This window comes from Copadichromis virginalis, linkage group LG7, assembly GCF_057382275.1.
Source record: "Copadichromis virginalis isolate Kocher_CV1m ecotype Utaka linkage group LG7, C_Virginalis_male_GT1.1, whole genome shotgun sequence".
NCBI classification, from domain to species: Eukaryota; Metazoa; Chordata; class Actinopteri; order Cichliformes; family Cichlidae; genus Copadichromis; species Copadichromis virginalis.
In genome coordinates this window covers 26282717-26302475 of record NC_140624.1, presented here as the reverse complement: position 1 = coordinate 26302475, position 19759 = coordinate 26282717, and the positions used below count along the sequence as shown (strand labels likewise).

The following is a 19759-nucleotide window of genomic DNA, read 5'->3' as shown; positions in this document are numbered from 1 at the left end:
CCTCCTATACTCATGTCTTCCTGCATCCTCTTCCTCTTTGTGCACTATTCCCTCGGGCTGTTTCCAGTTATAACTTCAAAACATATGTTTCAGTCCCACAACAATTTCTGACAACACAAAAAACCCCATGGTGGTTTGTTGTGCTGTGGTCAAAGGCCACACAGAACAGCAGCACATATAGATAGGGCAATATGATTTAATGATCAAGGCACATATTCACGTAACAAGCCTGTAACCATTTGCTACAGTCAAATCTTATACTGTGAAATCTCACACACGTCAAACTGAAGGCAATTCACCACATCACTGAATGTGTATGCACACATTATAGTTCGGGGACATGTACCTGTTTATATATGTGTGTGTTTGTGGGTATGTTTGGGGCAGAGGGGGTGTTAAAAAAACTGCCTCCAATCAGAAACAGCCTGCATTTAACTGGTGGTTTCAAAAAAAAATTCAGTGCTTCATTTTCATGCACTTTAGCTCCAGGTCTAGCTTTTTTCCCTATGTTTTTGAAAAAGCAATTTCAGATTGCTTTAGATGTTTTAGCTAAATGCTTGTTCTCTCATCTCCTCTCTCATTTTTCAAGTATTCAGTTGAGGGCCAGCACAGTGGCAGTAGTTACCACAGTTTCCTCACAGCAAGAAGATCCTGAGTTCAACTCCACCACCTCACCAGGGCCTTACTGTGTGGAGTTTACATGTTTGGATGGGTTCTCTTCAGGTACTGTGGCTTTCTCCCACAGTCCAAAGACACTTTGTTAGTGTTAACTGGTGATTCTAAAAGTTAGTGTGTGTAAGGTCCTACTGCTCAAGAAGGCTCAAGTACAGGACTAATCTAAATTTGCCTGTGAACATCTAAATGATTCAGAGAAGCCTTAGGGGGAAATGCTGTGGAGTAGATGAGGCCAAAATTAAGTTTTTGGCGTTAACTAAACCAGTCGTGTTTAAAGAGACATGCTGTGTAAGAAATGCTGTTCATGATCTGGGGTAATTTATTTATTACAGAAAATCAAGATCTTTCATGTAAAATACTGGTGACCACAGCAAACTGCTAGAGCACAGATCAACCAGAAGGAGGTTTCAGCTGCTGCACTCTCTTTACAACTGAGTTGCCACAAGTGTTACAAAATTTATCACCCCATTCAACCTGATGGAGCTTGAGGAGAGAGAATGACAGAAACTGCACACAAAGGGGGGTCCCAAGTTTGTAGCATGTGTGATACAAAAGAAACTGAAGCATAGGCTGCGTTGTGGAACAGTACACATTTTATGTAGCTTTGCCATGTTACTCTTCTCAGCCCACCCCTTTGGCTGCTCCGACATGGCTGAAATAATGAGCACTAGTTCTAGTTGTCCTAGCTCTAGTCGGCCAGCCTCCCCTCGAACTATCCCCTGAACCCACTGCACCCCTGCACCACCCCTGCACCACCGCATATCTCCATTGCCCGACTTAGGCTCGGTAGCCGTCCAACCTAAGTTAGGCCACCTATGTGTCAGTTTAATTTTCCCCTGGGCTTAAACCTTCCTCCCAGTTTTCTTTATTTAGGTCCAGCACTAATATAGTATAGTTTATAATACAGGGAGTGCAGAATTATTAGGCAAATGAGTATTTTGTCCACATCATTCTCTTCATGCATGTTGTCTTACTCCAAGCTGTATAGGCTCGAAAGCCTACTACCAATTAAGCATATTAGCTGATGTGCATCTCTGTAATGAGAAGGGGTGTGGTCTAATGACATCAACACCCTATATCAGGTGTGCATAATTATTAGGCAACTTCCTTTTCTTTGGCAAAATGGGTCAAAAGAAGGACTTGACAGGCTCAGAAAAGTCAAAAATAGTGAGATATCTTGCAGAGGGATGCAGCAGTCTCAAAATTGCAAAGCTTCTGAAGCGTGATCATCGAACAATCAAGCGTTTCATTCAAAATAGTCAACAGGGTCGCAAGAAGCGTGTGGAAAAACCAAGGCGCAAAATAACTGCCCATGAAGTGAGAAAAGTCAAGCGTGCAGCTGCCAAGATGCCACTTGCCACCAGTTTGGCCATATTTCAGAGCTGCAACATCACTGGAGTGCCCAAAAGCACAAGCTGTGCAATACTCAGAGACATGGCCAAGGTAAGAAAGGCTGAAAGACGACCACCACTGAACAAGACACACAAGCTGAAACGTCAAGACTGGGCCAAGAAATATCTCAAGACTGGTTTTTCTAAGGTTTTATGGACTGATGAAATGAGAGTGAGTCTTGATGGGCCAGACGGATGGGCCCGTGGCTGGATTGGTAAAGGGCAGAGAGCTCCAGTCCGACTCAGATGCCAGCAAGGTGGAGGTGGAGTACTGGTTTGGGCTGGTATCATCAAAGATGAGCTTGTGGGGCCTTTTCGGGTTGAGGATGGAGTCAAGCTCAACTCCCAGTCCTACTGCCAGTTTCTGGAAGACACCTTCTTCAAGCAGTGGTACAGGAAGAAGTCTGCATCCTTCAAGAAAAACATGATTTTCATGCAGGACAATGCTCCATCACACGCGTCCAAGTACTCCACAGCGTGGCTGGCAAGAAAGGGTATAAAAGAAGAAAAACTAATGACATGGCCTCCTTGTTCACCTGATCTGAACCCCATTGAGAACCTGTGGTCCATCATCAAATGTGAGATTTACAGGGGGGAAAACAGTCCACCTCTCTGAACAGTGTCTGGGAGGCTGTGGTTGCTGCTGCACGCAATGTTGATGGTGAACAGATCAAAACACTGACAGAATCCATGGATGGCAGGCTTTTGAGTGTCCTTGCAAAGAAAGGTGGCTATATTGGTCGCTGATTTGTTTTTGTTTTGTTTTTGAATGTCAGAAATGTATATTTGTGAATGTGGAGATGTTATATTGGTTTCACTGGTAAAAATAAATGATTGAAATGGGTATATATTTGTTTTTTGTTAAGTTGCCTAATAATTATGCACAGTAATAGTCACCTGCACACACAGATATCCCCCTAAAATAGCTAAAACTAAAAACAAACTAAAAAACTACTTCCAAAAACATTCAGCTTTGATATTAATGAGTTTTTTGGGTTCATTGAGAACATGGTTGTTGTTCAATAATAAAATTATCCCTCAAAAATACAACTTGCCTAATAATTCTGCACTCCCTGTACATAACTAATATCAAGCAATGTCCACGTGCACTCTTGTAAAATGGCCTGAGGTCCATGCGCTCAAACTGACTCTCCATCAGCAGTAACTTGTGGCACTCCCGGGATGGCCAGCTGGTTCACCTGCTGACACACCTGACAGGATGGGCACCACCAGCAACCCAGACAAACACCTGTACCTTCACTGATGGAGGTGTTGGCCCAATAGTGGTGGAGCATAGGCAGCGTGATGGAACAGTGCACCTCTGGAAAATATTTGCAAGAATTTCAAGCAAACACTTAACTTAGTTGTTATTGGGTATTGTGTGTAGAATTTTGAGGAAAAAACGAATTTAACCTATCTTTTTTTTTTTTTTTTAATAAGGCTGCAACATGACAAAAAAGAACAAGTGAAGTGCTGTGAATACATCTCAGATGCACTGTAAGATTCACTAGAGAAGTTTGCAGCCAAGTGTGAAGCAGCAGGAATACAAATTTTTCTGAGGCCATAGTTCCCAGCCAAAAAATGTAAAGTTTGCATCGGGGAGAAGTTGAAATAATGTGAGGAATTCACCTTTCTACCAGGTGAAGAGTTTCAAGGGCTTGGATGAGGCCTTGAGACAGAGCCACATGAGAGAGAAAACGTCTTGGCTTGCTTCAGAATGCCCCAGTGTTTCCCTGGAAGTGCTGGAGGAGGTGGCAGTAAAGATGAAGTACTGAGAATCTCTGCTTAGACTGCTGTCCATCGTATGGACCTGAATAAATAGCACAAACTGTATGGATGCCAGAAGATTTATATTTTACCCCATTTCCATGTGTTGTCTGATGTTTTGCCTCAGTGACTTCACTCACTGCAGACTATGATTGTTCATTTTAAGTTGAGAAACAAGCATTTTAGCACACCCAATGCCAGTTGGCTTTGAAATAAATACAACTTAATCTTTTCTAATGGCTTTTCCTCTTATCTCAGCACATTACGGGACAATATTTCCTCATTTGTATCCATTAATGTATTTGGTTTCTTGCTGATTTTCAGATAAGATGGCAAACAATCTGCCTCGTTTAAATTGATCTTGTTTTGTTTGTTTTTTTACTAAACTGCTCAAAGTGCAGATGAAGGTGTAAACCAATCCTGGACAACCCAATTACCTGTGGTCACTTTATCTTTTAAGTCATCGATAAGAGGCATTTTATCCCTGCTGTTTATGATTTTATGTTGTTATATTGATGTCAGCAGTCCTCCTATACCTCCACACACACCCACACACACACACACACTTTCATAACCCTGTTTCATAGCACATACACACATGCACTCCCAAACCAACTTTATGACTTGATCTCTACCCATTCAGCCACGTTAATGGAAGCAGACCACACATCCAGTGCTGTTTTAAATCCCATTGCGAAGTTCTTATGATTCACAAATGCTTCCTCTCCTTTTTACTAATGCTCCTTCACCACAAAAGCCCACGAGTCAGCAGACCTCAACAACCTATTCCCCACACACACATACACACACTCACACACACAAACCACGATTGCCCATTAAGTGGCATTAGAGCCTCTTTCTGGTGGCTTATTCTGGCTTCATGGCACCAAAGTAGCATTCCACAGTTACCCTGTAAGACTCTAAGTCTCACCACACATTTCACATCAAAAACTACTGCTAATGCACTAGTTCACAATATTACAGCATATTGCAGACCGTTACCTGGAAACATCTATACTTGTCACTCTGTCTGCTTCATCTGCATTCTCTTTTTCTCTGTCTTTGACTATGTAATACTATGTGGATATGGTTTTATGTCCTAACAATGTAGGCAACAGTCCTGCTAGGACATACATTGTCCCTTGAAAAGATTGTTTCACTGTATTTTCCTTCACTCAAGAAAAAAAAATGCTGTTGCTGACTTTAATTGCTTTAATTACAGCTACATTTTTCTTGTAATTTTGTGATTTAAGTATAGTAACCTCAGTTTCGATAATCACATCAACAATGTTACCAGAACTGTTTTCTATCACTTAAAAATCTGAAACTGACTCATTATAGAATTGCCTTTAAAAATAGTTTTACATTTGTGCTGTTTTACCCTTTTACTACTTTAAACCTGTACAGTTCTTTGCAATGTTTCTTCATTTCCTGTGTTAAGCATATTGAGTTTTCATGTATTGGAAGGTGCAATATAAATGAAATTTTCACTGTCATTTTTATTGCGAGAAAGGACAAGAGCAAGCATAGTAAGTAAGCATAGTAAGCATAAACTGTGCCTGGAACAGAAACACCTGCATTAAACTGTTGGCACAAGAATCTGCACCAAAAACACGGTAACACAAAGCCAGTGTCCAGAGTGATGTAAAAACCCAGCCCATTAGCCAGAGCCTGATCTTCAACATGGTCCAAGGCATAGCAATGATGAGCAGTGAGGTTTGTAGCCTCTGTTTCTATGTATGTAAGTATTATTGTAGGGTCTACTTTACATTATAAAGCGCCTTGAGGCGACTGTTGCTGTGATTTGGCACTGTATAAATAAAATTGAATTGAAATGAATTACCTGTACATGTTTTTACAGAAGACACAATGTGGTATTTGCCCTAGGCTGGGTGTCTTTGGGTTCTGTGACTGAAGCTTGAATTCAGTGGGAAACAAAATTATTACATAAGCTGTTTAGGAATTTTTTTTTTATACATAGTCCCCCTTTTTCAGGGGTTCAAAAGAATTTGGGCACCACACAGGGTCTAGCTGCTGGACTGGGGTCACATACGGGCAGCTTTATCATTACCCTGTGTTCTTGGATAGCTCTGCATTAGCTTCCTGTCTGTACATCTACTTGCAAAGAGCAGCAGTTATGTTAGCAATATATTACAGTTGTTTCTGTCCTGGACACACGTTCCCTTGCTCTGGTCCTTTTGTAGAATAAAAATAAATGTAATGTCCATATACACACTCCTCAAAAGTTGCATCACAGTACTGCTTTACTATTTTCCTCCTCCTGCACATGAACTGAAAGCAGCAGATTGTACCACAAGCATGAACATGAACAGAACAGAATCATGAAACACTTGAAACCTGACGGGGAGGGAGGAAAACAGACGCACAGACACTGAACAGAGGAAGACAGAGGACTTAAATACACAGAAGGGTAAAGAGGGAAGTGGAAACACCAGGAGAAACACAGCTGACATAAATGAACATGATGCTACAAGGGAAGTGAAACTAAACACAGCGAACATGGAAACACTAGACCTTTCAAAATAACACAGGAAACATCGATAGATGAAGACACGGGCATAACTTACACGATTAACACAGGGGACAAGACAGACTACACAGAAGACAGGAAAAGACTCGGAGAACACGGAGAACTAGAAGAAACATAGACCAGACTCAACTAAGACACACTAAATAATAATACTAAAAACGAAAATAATACTCATAAGTAGGGATGGGTACCGGTATCCGGTGCCATCATGGCACCGGTTCTGTCATAAATGGTAGTAACCAGACCGAAAAGCAGCGCACATTTCGGTGCTTTATTTCGGTGCTTTAATGTTGTTCGTGTGTAATTTACGTTGAGTAGGCTAACCACGTTATTACATTAATGCATGTAAGGTGAACTAGCAAACATCATCATAGCTACATGCGGCTGTCTTCTTGTTTGATGGCAGATACTCCCTTCACCCTGGCCAAAAAGGCTAAAATGACCAAAGAAAAAGTGGAAAACAGTTAAACATGAGAGGTTTTTGGACAAAGTTTGTGTTTTTTCCATTGTTTAAGCACTGCTTCCAGCCAAGAGTGATACCATATATGCCCCATAGCTGCAGAAAGGCTAACATTGCTATCTTTTTACAAAAAAAACAGCTGAACATGAGAGGTTTTAGGACCAATTTTGTTTTCTCCATTCTTCAAGCACCGGTTTGAGCACCGTTTAAGCACCGGCACCGTTTCAAAAGTACCGGTTTGGCACCGGTATCGGATAAAACCTAAACGATACCCATCCCTACTCATAAGTAATCAAACATACAAAATTCTCAACTCAACCTCAACTAAGAACAACACACGAACTAAACAATACTTTACCAAAAGACATCAACAATTCTAAATAGCTCAAAGAGCTGGGTCACAGACCATGCCCCCGACAGCTGTAGGAGGAAGGCCCAGAGAAGCCTCTCTGATCCCAGTAATGATGTACCGTTGTATATGACAAATAAACTTGATAAAGTGCACTGTGAATGGGTAATAGGCCTGTAAGTGTAAGGGCACTTTGAGTGATCAATAATGACTGACATTCAATTTTCCCAGTACGGCCTTAATGAAACTGAGTTTGACACTTTAAAACTTAATAAATTTTTAATTCCAAAACAAAAAACAAGCTGATTTCTTTCTCTAGCAGAGAACAAAAACAAGAAAACAACTCATAGCTGTGGCAATTTTTTAGATAAACTTACAGTGCATCTGGAAAGTGTTCACAGTGCTTCACTTGTCCCACAGTTTGCCATGTTACAAAATTCCAAATTAATTAAATTCCCTTTTTTTCTTTTTTTTACCTCAAAATTCTACACACTATATCCCATAATGAGAAAAAGACGTCAGTAGTCCAATCATCCGCCCCTGGAGCCAATCAGCCTCCACTCTACAAGGTTTTAATCTGTGCTATCTGTCATTTTCCCTTTCAGACTCTTGTTTGTGCAGCCCACCTCTTTCCCATCTCCAGCTCACAGACACCTCAGTCAGAGTTCCATCCAAGCCTCAGCCTGTTACTGCAATCTGAAGACTGCTGAAGATTCTAAGAAACATTCTGTTCTTCGACAAAGTCTACAGCCTGTTCGAATGTTCTTCATCAGTGTTAATGCTGTACAAATATATCAGAAGCTGTGTATAAACCTCTTTGTGCATAGAATGTGCCCATATGGAAAAGAAATAGTAAAAACATATATGATTTACTTATGAAAGTGGCCACTTTCTCATTACTTTCATATATTTTTTTAGTAAGTATACAAAACATACAAGTTTCATTATATAATTTTTCAAGGGATCTTATATGTGTTTTCACTTTTGTATGCTTTTCATACAAGTTTCACACAAGACAGATAAAAACTTTATAAGATTTATATATATCTTTTCCATATGGGTGAGCTTAGAGAATGAGTTATATATCATGTCTATGTTAGACTTAAATGTTGCAATCATTTTTCCAATAAAAAGAACCTTGACAAATGTCCTGACAAATTATGTTGTAGGTTACTTTGGAAACACTCTGGCAACCAAATACAATATGCTCAGACGCTTAATAAACAATACTAAACTGAACAAAGAAGCTGGATTATGAAGGAAAGGAGAGCTAGTGAAGTAAAACAGTAGGAGTCATGTGAAAGAGACATCAAGGACAGAATCCATGAGGACCCAGAGCCAAAAAACGAGAAAGAGATTTCAGAAATTATAACAGTAAAGGCCTCCTTCTATACAGAAATCACATCTGGTGTGTGCTGTGTGTGCGCTAAATGGATATGCCACAGGGCCTTTGTCTTATTAAAGTTATTACAGGGACATATCCAGATCACCACTGCTTCTTGTTTATTGAAGATAAATTACAACCACTGTAACAGGAGCAGGTTTCATAAAAAAAACACCACTGTTCTCTTAGAGTCTAGGCAGTGTTTGGCGAATTCTGTCATTTTTCTTCAAGATACTGACATTTCATTTGATAAATCATGAACGTAATTGATTTTATTTCAAGAGGCTCACATTGTGGCAATACAAGGTGTTCTCAGTTATTGAGCTGTTTGAATATAATTTAGCACCTTTGGAGAAACAGTCGGATGTCCCACAATACACTGTGCCGACCGTTTGCTGACTGTCGGTCAGCTTTTTTTCTTCTTCTCTGAAGCTGTGCACATCTTTCATTTCTCTGCCGCAGCTGACAGCCGACATCCAGCTGAACAACAGAGTCCGGAATCCTCTGTAATGGATTATGGGAATTTTCAGTGATTTTATGTGCACACACACACACACACACACACACACACACACACACACACACACACACACACACACACACACACACACACACACACACATATAATGCCTTTATTGTCACTGTGATGACACCATATGAAGGTGACAAATGGTGATTGATTGTTTAAAAAGTTGGCTTTAAAGGGAAAGTGAGATGCAGTGAAGTTCAACATGAGGAGAGAAATGCAGACAGAAGCACAAAACAGAATCAAAAGAAGAACAGCTGAGATGCAAACAATGGATGCAGCAACCAACCTCCTCTGAACAAACAAGAGCAGCATATATTTACAGTCAGCTGACAGCACCATCTAGTGGTAATAATATAAAGCAAAGAGGAAGTTAGTGAGGCTGTGATGAAGACACAAGACATATTGGTACAAGCTATCACAGTACAATGCTGGAATTCACTGAGCCTCTGAGAGCAACCCATTTTTCACTAACATTTGTAGAAACTGTCTGTGTGCTGCTTGAGTTTATCTATATATTTTATTCTAGTCTAGAATGACACATTATGTCATTAACTGCCAGAACTCTGCTGCCCGTGTCATCAACAGGACCCCTTCTGCCCACCACATCACTCCTGTCCTGCAGCAGCTTCATTGACTCCCGGTCAAATATCGCATCAATTTCAAAATACTCTTGTACACATTTAAGGCTATTCATCATCTCTCTCCTCGATATCTCTCTGACCTGGTTAAGATCACCGCCCCATCTCGTTGTCTCAGATCTTCTTCTTCCCTTTCACTCTCCGTCCCTTCCCCCCGTCTTGCAACCATGGGGAGCAGGGCTTTCAGCTGCTCTGCTCCATGACTCTGGAATTCCCTACCTCCTGATTTAAGAAACATCTCTTCCTTCTCTCTCTTTAAGTCCAAACTCAAAACCCACTTGTACAAAATAGCTTATCCCACATAACCTTTCCACTCTCCTATTTTATTTGTTTATGTCTTATGCTTTTATGATTCTGTAAACTTCTTGCTTTTATGTTGCTTTTATTCTACTGTGTACAGCGACCTTGAGTGTTTTGAAAGGCGCTTTCAAATAAAATGTATTATTATTATTATTATTATTATTATTATTATTATTATTATTATTATTATTATTAACTTCTTTCTCCCTTCAGACTTTCTGTGCATGCCCAATTGGATTTTTTTAAACAACACTAATTACAAACACTGATTTATGTATGCCAACATTTATTATCAAGTTTTTCTAAAAACTCCCTGAAAGTACTTATTTAGGTGTGTCTGAAAAGTGAGAATAGTAACAGGGAATACAAACTTCACTTTTACATCTAGATTTGAATTTGAAATCCTTTCACTGACTGGCAGAGTCCTGAATGACCAGATCCCATCTCATTAAAAATTCAATTTGATTTTATTTACATAGTGCCAAATCACAACAACAGTTGCTTTTATATCATAATGTAAAGACCCTACAATAATACAGATTCAGACAAAGACTCCATGGTATCGTTTTATGCCAATATTGCACTTTTCTCTCAGACTGCTGGTGCATTTGTGGTTATTAGAGTTTGGGAGGAAGAGCCTTTAGCTTTCAGGCCCCTCCTGTTAAAACCAGCTCACAGTTTTATTCAGGACACAGACATCCTCCAGATTCTTAATTATATTGCATAAAGACAGCTTTTGTTGTGAATTAGTGCCATGTCAATAAAATGATTTAAACTGAATAATGTAATAAAAAATCAGAAATGATGTTTGCATTCTTTTTGTTTTAAACTTATTTACCACTAAAAGTGCTCTTTGCACTGCAATCCACATGCAGACAGTCACAGTTATTAATTCAATGTACTGTGTGGTTCAACACTCAAAGACAAAATGCAGTCTAGAGAAGCCTATTACTGAGTGCAGATTAAATTTATCAAGACAATGTCCTGAAAGCCATGAGACCACGACCCCCAGCATCTGTCAGGACTGCTGCTCACACTCTGTCAGATCACCAAAAAGACGATAAGCTAACTATAAAAGTATCACTGAGCTTTTTTCACATGAGAACCCTCGGCCCTTGACCTTCACCATCTGTTACAGAGTGATTTGTTTCAGCTATCCAGTTCCAAAAGTAAGAATCAATGCTAAGAACAGACTGGATTGCACTGAAGGCATATCTAGGGAATTGATTGCATGAATTCACTATCAGTGTAGGCTGAAGGAAAAAAGGACTCAGGACTGATTATGATACTTAGGATTTGACAGAATACATCTTTATTTACTTATAGGATGTGTTAATATCTGATTATATCTTACCTAATATTTATGCATAAATGTAGAAAAACATGAAAAACCTTGTTCATCTCAAAATATTTCATTTCAGTCAGTGCTCTGTATGCTACTATGATCTTGTAGTAGAATGACCCAACTGCACACCTGCAATCAATGCTTATTTACAGTCCCTTCAACTTTATTTTGCTTAACTCAGAGACGTAACTTTTTTAGCTGCATTCTGCTTCTGGATATTGAGTTGCATAATCCACCAAAACTAATACAATGTGATAACCTTGTGCACTCCAGTGAAACAGCTCAATGAGGTCCATGCCAATGTGCTCAAACAGGACCTCTATTGAAGGTAGTGCACAGACACAGAACAGACTTCCTTGGAACCTTAGTTCCTGGGCCGGAGAGACATACAAATCTTAAATACATCTCAAAGCAGGATGAGTTTTTTTAAAATACAAGAACACAGGCAGGCAGATATGCTGGAGAGAGACAGAAGTGCTGTACATGGAGAAAAACCATGGTGTACAATCTGGACTCATAACCAACAAAACAAGCAAAACAAGCAAACAAATACATGACCACTTCAAAGTCCACCTCTGTTGTTTAGTTGAGGTGTTGGTGCCCTCCAGAGGCCAGGAAATGTATCACTTGTACAGGTTTGATTTCAAACTGCATATCTGGTTTGTATATGTGCATGAGGAAAAACGGCGTTATTTTGACACAAAAATCTTGTCACACTGTTGATAATAATGTAATTTCAAGGCCTTATACACTGACATTAGTTTAAATAGAGCAAAACTGTATTTTCATCAAAGTTAGGGTCTCCACTTATTCTGTTTTTGATTACTTTATTATTCTTTAGAAATGTCAAAACACAGTTGGATTAGCATATAAGTAAAGACTGTGACAAATATTGCTACAGAATGGATAAATTATGCAAACCTTAAGCAATCACTGTCTAACAAAATGAATCTGTGATGACTTTTTGTGGTCTGGACTTCTTCTTTGACTGGGTGCGTGGAGTTTAAATTAAGTGGATGAGAAAAACACAGACACTTCATAATCTAGGAAAAGTTGTTTCAAATGCCATCATAGCTGTCAAGAAAAAATAGACAAAGTATTGAAATGAGTATAAACTATATGGGTGACTGCCAACTAACTGCACTTTGAAGTTAACCAAAGTCTAAACAGTTATCATACCTCAGGAACCTGCCTGACTCTCACTCCTTTAGCTCCTCCCCTTGATGAAACTGCATCCATCAGTTTTTGGGTCCAATGGTCAAGTTTAGCCATGAAAGTAGATTCAAAGCTTACAGTGGTTATTCTCTTGAACTCTTCTTTTATCTGTAGACAACACATACAGAAAAATTGCTGTAAGAAACGTTAACCCTTATTACAAACAAATGTCAGGCTTCACAATTTAAACTTGCTTAAAACTGCAGACAGATAATCCACCACAGTTATAATTTAATATATTTTTAAAAATATTAAATAATGTTTATCTATGCGCAAATTGCTTACGTAAAGTCTTAATGTCCTGGCATTCACATAGTGTATGCCAGGATGCTACTGCCAAAATCATATCAACAATATTTCACGAAACTTGATGTGTTAAAAAAGTAATAATGATACATACAGCTCTTAAGATCAAGAACAATACGTAGCTGTTTCGCAACAGTAACCAAAATCATTTACAATGTAATATCATGTAGCAGGTATCCTTCTCACAGAAGTATTCACAGTTTGAAGGCGTCTAACTTTTAAACACACAAACAACAAAAAAGAGTCTGTGACTGAAATTAGATATAATTAAAAAGCAACGTTTTAATCGTGCTTTGCTCTCATAAGTATTATCCACTTCTATGCTAAAGTTCAGAATGACTATATACAGTGTTAAATATTAGCATTACTTACATGTGGTATGGTACATTTGTAACATGAGCGTAACATCATAAACAAATCCACTACTGCTCATAACATTGCTTTAGTAGAACTGCTATTTGTAAAACAAATGTTACTTACCTTAAACATGCAACACATTATCTACCTGATTTAATTAACTGCACCTTGAATTTCACTTTAAACCCATTAAAATTGGGATTTAATTTCAAATTAAATAAAAAATTAAGTTGATGGAGTTTCTCAAAATTATTCAGTCAACACAACCTAACAAAATAAAGTTTGCAATTTAGAAGATGTATCTTAATAAATTTTTCTCTTGCAGTAATGCATTTAATCAAGTGGTGGTAACAGGTGTGGTGAGTGTAGAGACCAGATCGAGGATTCTCACAAGGAGGATTTTGCTGCAGCACCCTCTTTCCAACTGAGTTCTGCTAGCTCCTGTGAGGAACTAATCACCAGCCACTTACACATTTTCCCCTAAAGTCCTTCTTTGTCATCTTCAGGGATTCCATGTTGTTACTGAAATGACAATATAAAAGTGACTGTGCCACAGATGGACCAGTCTATGACATTTTGGTATGTTGTGCTAAGATTAGCTGAGGTTGTAGCAGTATAAAAGGTTTTTCACTACTATGTTCAAATATAATGGAACTTTTGTTGAATTCACACCTCACGTGTGGAAAACAGAAAGGAGGCGGGCTTGCTATTCTTGTTAACAACTGGTGGTGTAACCCTGTTCACATAACAATGAAAGAGCGGAGTTGTTGCCCTGACATTGAACTGTGCGCTCTCGAACTCAGGCCGTGTTATTTGCCCAGGGAATTTACCCATGGTGGCTGTTTATGCTGCTCCCTCTGCTAGCCCCACAGCTGCATGTGACACTGTTCACTCTGCCATGGCCCAGTAACAGACTGCGCACCCGAGTGCCTTCATTCTATTTTGGGTGACTTCAACCAAGTCAGCTTGGACAATAAATTGCCAGCTTTTTGCATTATTTCCTCAGGCATTAATAAAGTTTTCTGATTCTGATTCCAAAAAGATAAGTTTGCACATGCAGGGAAATTACTGTTACTACTATTTTAACACTGCTGTGTTAATGTTAATGGCCCTTCCGGGTCTCCTCTCTGCTCTCTCCTATCTTGTCCCTTTTGTCTTACTTCTCTCTATCACCTTTTCTATCCCTTTGAAGAAGTGAGACTCCATAAATGCTAAAGAGGTAAGTATTATTGCTCAGTTGTAGTGAATAGATAGAATAAACTGTAGATAACTAAACAGAAGAAAGAAGAAGAAATAACAATTTAACATAAACCAGTGACACACTCCAGGGCCTGATCAACCCTGGCAGGGCCTCCTTGGATGAGGGTGTCTAGTGATAATGGCCGAAACACCCGATGAATCCAAGGTCCACTACTGACGATGTGTCCCAAATCTTAATATCTAATCTAGATCAGATCTCTAATCCCTAAACCTAACCAAGGAAAATTAGCCTGGGGAAAAGACCGAAAGTTGATGCACACAACGATGTGTGCTGCTGGTAAAGTTTCTGGGCTGCTTTTCCTCATAACAGCCATCCCTCAAGAGTCTCTCCATCTAAAGCAAAGCATTATCAGGGACTGTAACATCTAGTCCTTTTTACTGAATTATAATACAAAGATGAAGAACTTTCACTAGGCTACTGCTTACATAGTAAAAGTAAATCACATCTTGTGAAGTTGCAGTTTCATTTTACAATGAAAATTTCTGCTTCATTCAGAGTCGTAACATAAATCTACTTATTAAAAATAGAAAAATTTGCAAAATAAACAAAAAACAAAAACAATACAAAAACTAAAGCTCATTCTCATTTTCATTTGCATCAGTGATTTTTGAAGTATGGGCTGAAAGTCATCCATATTTTTCCTTTTTTGAACAAACAGTAGGGTAAAGTAAAAGCAATCATAAAATCATCTGACGTAGGACAAGACACTGGTATGCAGATCCTATTGTGACTAGCAGTCAAGAGGCCTGAGTGACATCCCATTGTATGCTGGAATGTGTGCGCGTATGACCTCCACCCTGTATTGTTACACTGGAAACCAACCAGAAAAACATGTGACACAGATAAAAACCTGTTCTACAGCATCACCACCTGTCACACCTCAACACACAAAACTAACTTACCTTTGAAGCTGGGACATACCACACATATCAGACATACAAGAGCAGGACCTGCAGAAAAATGTGTGTGAGGTGTTGCTAAAAGCATGTCTTACTTCACTAAAGTATGCCAGATGTTATCTTTGGGGGAAAAAAGTGGTCTCCATAGTAAAGACGAGTGTGAAGAAGAAAAATGAAAAGCACTAACCATTAAACAGAAGAACACATTAAACTGAAACCCCTGAGGCTGAAGCACGAGAAGGAAAGAGTGGAGTAAAAAAGAGTTGTGTAATTGAGCGGAAAAAAAGCAATAAAATCAGAAGTGTTTGCAGGTCAGATAAGATGTGTGTATTAGTAATCAGACAGGTTTCATGAGAGAAACATGGAAATGTAAAACTTAAAAGGAAAGAATAAAAATGAGCCACAAAGGAGAATACTTGTTACGTGGAATTGGGAAGAAAATGAAAAGCAGAGAGACATGAAATATGAAGGCATAAAGAAGAGCTTTGGATTAAGAGCAGTTGCAGGTCAGCTCACATAGCTGACATTCCTGATCACATGCACACTTTTATCTGGTTCAGTCTCACTCTGTCTCTCACTGAGCTCAGATTCATTAAACCTGACTCATCTGGTTTCCTGGGTGTGGCTGCAGGTTAATAGATGAAACACGTGGCACACTATAAAGACCTTTCTTCTTTATTTCCATTAGGGTCTAATGGGAATAAAGAATAAAAGTTTGTGTTCTGCGTCCTGATCAGCTGTAGACCTTTGTGAATCAATCTCGTCTTCTGTACAGCACAGAATGTGTCCAGCTTGTCAAATTGACATAAATCTTCGATCACTAGCAGTGTGACTCTGAAGTGCTGTACTGTATGTTGGTAAGTTTTCTCCCCAACAAATAACAACAATGTTGATTCAGCGTTTTGCACCGCCAAAAGCACCTGCAGGTGCCTTTGGTTTCATTTTATAATACTGGACTTATTTTTCTACAAAGCTTTGAACTTTGAGAGTGTTTAAACAATAGAGAAAAGTGTGAAAATGTTCCTGCCTGTCTGAGAAAAGTGTATAAAGTGTGTAGTGAGGGGTTTTACAGCTTTAAAACATCTATAATAATTGTAAAAAGTAAAGTTGGCTACTTCACGGATTTCACCTATTGCAGGTTATTTTTGGAACGCAGCTCCCGCGATAAACGAGGGACCACTGTCTCCCAGAGCTTTTCAAGCTTTTGTACACAGACTACAGCATGAACCTTCTTGATACTTTCTTGTTTCCAATTTATTACCCCTCTATTACCAACCACTCTATAATAGCAACTTCTACTTATATTTTTTGTCTGACTCAAACCTGGGACAAAAATCATGATCTTTTGGTGTTCACAGTTTTAGTTTTTAATACTCATGCTATCTCCTGTGGGGCATATATATTTATATGAACTACATAACCATGATATCCTGCTTCAACAATCCTTCTGATCAACATGTTCCAACCATGACCCTTATTTGAATGACCCTAACTCATAGGCTAACATTAAAGCAAACCATAATGCTAAAGAAGTGGCAAGTTGGTGATGCACAGAAAACAAGAGAGGATTAGACATGTCTGTCCATCTCTCTGTCCATCTCTCTGTCCATCTCTCTGTCCATCTCTCTGTCCATCTCTCTGTCCTTCTGAGCATTTCTGAGGTGTGGGTTGTCTACTAAATGCACATGCCAAAGTGTCCATGAGCAAGACACCGAACCAAATTAAAGGCTAAAGGGCAAACAGTCTCTTATATAAGCAGGGGCCCTGCCATGATACACACACACAAACACACTGGCCTAACTGGCTGGAGGCTTCCCATGATGCACTGTGTGTTTATATACGGCTCTGAATCTCATCATTGGTTATTATTAATGGTTATTAACATATATAATTATTAATTAGTTACTCTCACCAAAGCAGATGAATAATTGCTATGCTGATTCATGTAATGAATTTTTCCATTGCATTTTGTTTAAGACTTTACTGATTAGACAAAGCTTTACATTAATACTCACCAGAATCCCACCAGGTCACCCGTTGCTTCAATTCACACTAGGGAGACATCGGCGAAGTGTCCTTACTGTAGCCTTTGCTGTCAAATAGCATTCTCATCTGGTCCTACTTGGCAATCTGGAGAGATGCAGTGATGTCAAAAGCAGAACTTTTTTTCTCCGCTAGGTTACCAAACACAGTGTACAAGATCTCACTAATGGCTTCAGCCTTAATTGAGCTAGTTTTGGTGATTTACATATATTGTAGTTACAGTCTTCTTCACTCACTATAATTCTTTATCCTGTCTTCACAGGTAGCCCTATCTGTTAAAAGAGAGCTTTTCCTTCCCACTGTTGCCAAAGTGCTTGCTCGTAGAGGGTTATCTGATTGTTGGGATCTCTTTGTTTTCTCTGTATTATTGCAGGGTCTTTACCTTACAGTATAAAGGGCACTGAGGCAACTGCTGTTGTGATTTGCTTCTCTATAATCAAAATTGGATTGAATCCTTGTTGAATCACAAATCAACTGTGATTGACCACATTTTTTTTTGGAAAGATGAGTTCAGTTTCACTGCGACAGACTGGCGACCTGTCCAGGCTGTACCCCGCCTCTCGCCCTATGACAGCTGGGATAGGCTCCAGAAAAAGGATAAGCGGAAGTGAATGGATGGATGGAGTTCAGTTTCATTAGCCACAGCCAGGCCTGATTATTGACAGAATTTTTGACAGACAAAATCACTTAAATAGAACCTATCCAACAAAGTAAAATAGTCTAAAATTCTGCTTTAATCCAAGGAAACAGCTGAGAAACAAAGTCACTGACATCTATTAGTCTGAACAGGGGGGATGAAGCCATTGCTAAGGCGTGGGTAACTATGGTTACAGCTGTTATCCACAAATGGAGAAAACTTGAACAATGGAGACATGCTGGACTTTTTGGAAAGTTTGAGTCCTGTTAAATCTGATATAAAACTAACATAGCTTTTCATGAAAAGAACATCATACTAACAGATAAACATGGTGGTGTGGTAGTGTGATGGTCTGGGGCTGCTCTGCTGCTTCAGGGCCTGGATGACTTGATGTAATTGATGAAGCATGAATTCTGCTCTCTACCAGCAAATCCTGAAGGAGAATGTTCATCCACCAGTTCATGAACTGAAGCACAAGCACATTTGGGTTATGCAGCAGGACAATGATCCACACACATATAGTAGGTCCACCTCTGAATGGCTCAAAAAACCAATGATCAAATGAATTAAATCAGACTGAGATGCTTTTTAACATGACCTCATGCTAGAAAACCATCCAACGTGGTTGAATTAAAACAATTCAACAAAAAAGAGGCCAAAACTCCTCCACAGCTATGTGAAAGACTCACTGCCAGTTACCACAAACACTTGATTGCAGTTCAGCTGCCAAGTGCAGCACACTCAGGTTTATGGGGGAGTTACTGTTTTGCATAGGGTCAGGTAGGTCTGGATAGCCTTCTTTGATTGAAAATCATGAAATCACAATTTAAACATTGCATTTTGAATGTTCTCATCTTTGTCTGATAGTAAAATGTGTTTGGTGATCTGAAACATGTACCCAATATGCATAAAACTATGCATATTTATAAAGGATGCAAATGCTTTGTCACAGCACTATTGTGCTCTAACATTATATGGTTGGAACATAACTTATGGTTGTTACAGCTGGTTGTCTAATACACTCTTTGTTTCTGTCTTGGTGTTTCCACACTGGTTAAAAGTGCGTTGTTTGCACTAGTTGAGTTTTTCTCTGAAATATAACATTTTATATTCACCAGGCTATCAGTATGATATAAGTAAAAGTGATTTGACATTAGAACACAGTATTATCCTTTCTGTCCTTGTGCCAGCAAAAGCAAAGGAGGAGTAATATGAATCTGTCCACTGGAGTATGGAGCAGCACACACACGCGCACGCACACACGGAAAGAGAGAGAGAGAGAGAGAGAGAGAGAGAGTAATAGACAGGTCATGTTGTGTTTTCTTCTTCCAGTATCACGTCCCGCCCCCTGTGTTCATCAGGAGGAGGGGTGGGGAGCAGAAGGGCGGGTTTCGCTGGTACCTCAGATCTCATACTGGATTTACCGGACTGCACCTGTGAGGAGCCGGGTTTGTTTCTGCGCGTCGGGAGGAACGAAAGGCGGGCCCGCAGCAGCACGGCAGCCAGGAGCCTGTCCGAGGACAACACCAATACCGCTGCAGCCCCTCAGCAGCTTTACGCTCGAGAGTAGAGGAGGGAGCTGCCAGGCTGTCAGACCTCCAGCGGATATTTTTACCCGCAGTGCCTCAGACAAGCAGCCGACCGAGGAGCAC

The 19759-nt window shown here is 39.5% G+C and overlaps 1 long non-coding RNA gene across 1 annotated transcript; it reads right to left on the bottom strand.

Moving 5' to 3' along the window:
• Positions 1-12070: 12070 nt before the first annotated feature.
• On the bottom strand, positions 12071-19693 carry LOC146705139 (uncharacterized). Its single transcript, XR_014921291.1, has 4 exons — positions 18428-19693; positions 17443-17557; positions 12569-12712; positions 12071-12463 (listed from the first exon to the last, which is right to left on the bottom strand). It is a non-coding gene; the product is annotated as an uncharacterized LOC146705139 (long non-coding RNA).
• Positions 19694-19759: the final 66 nt, after the last annotated feature.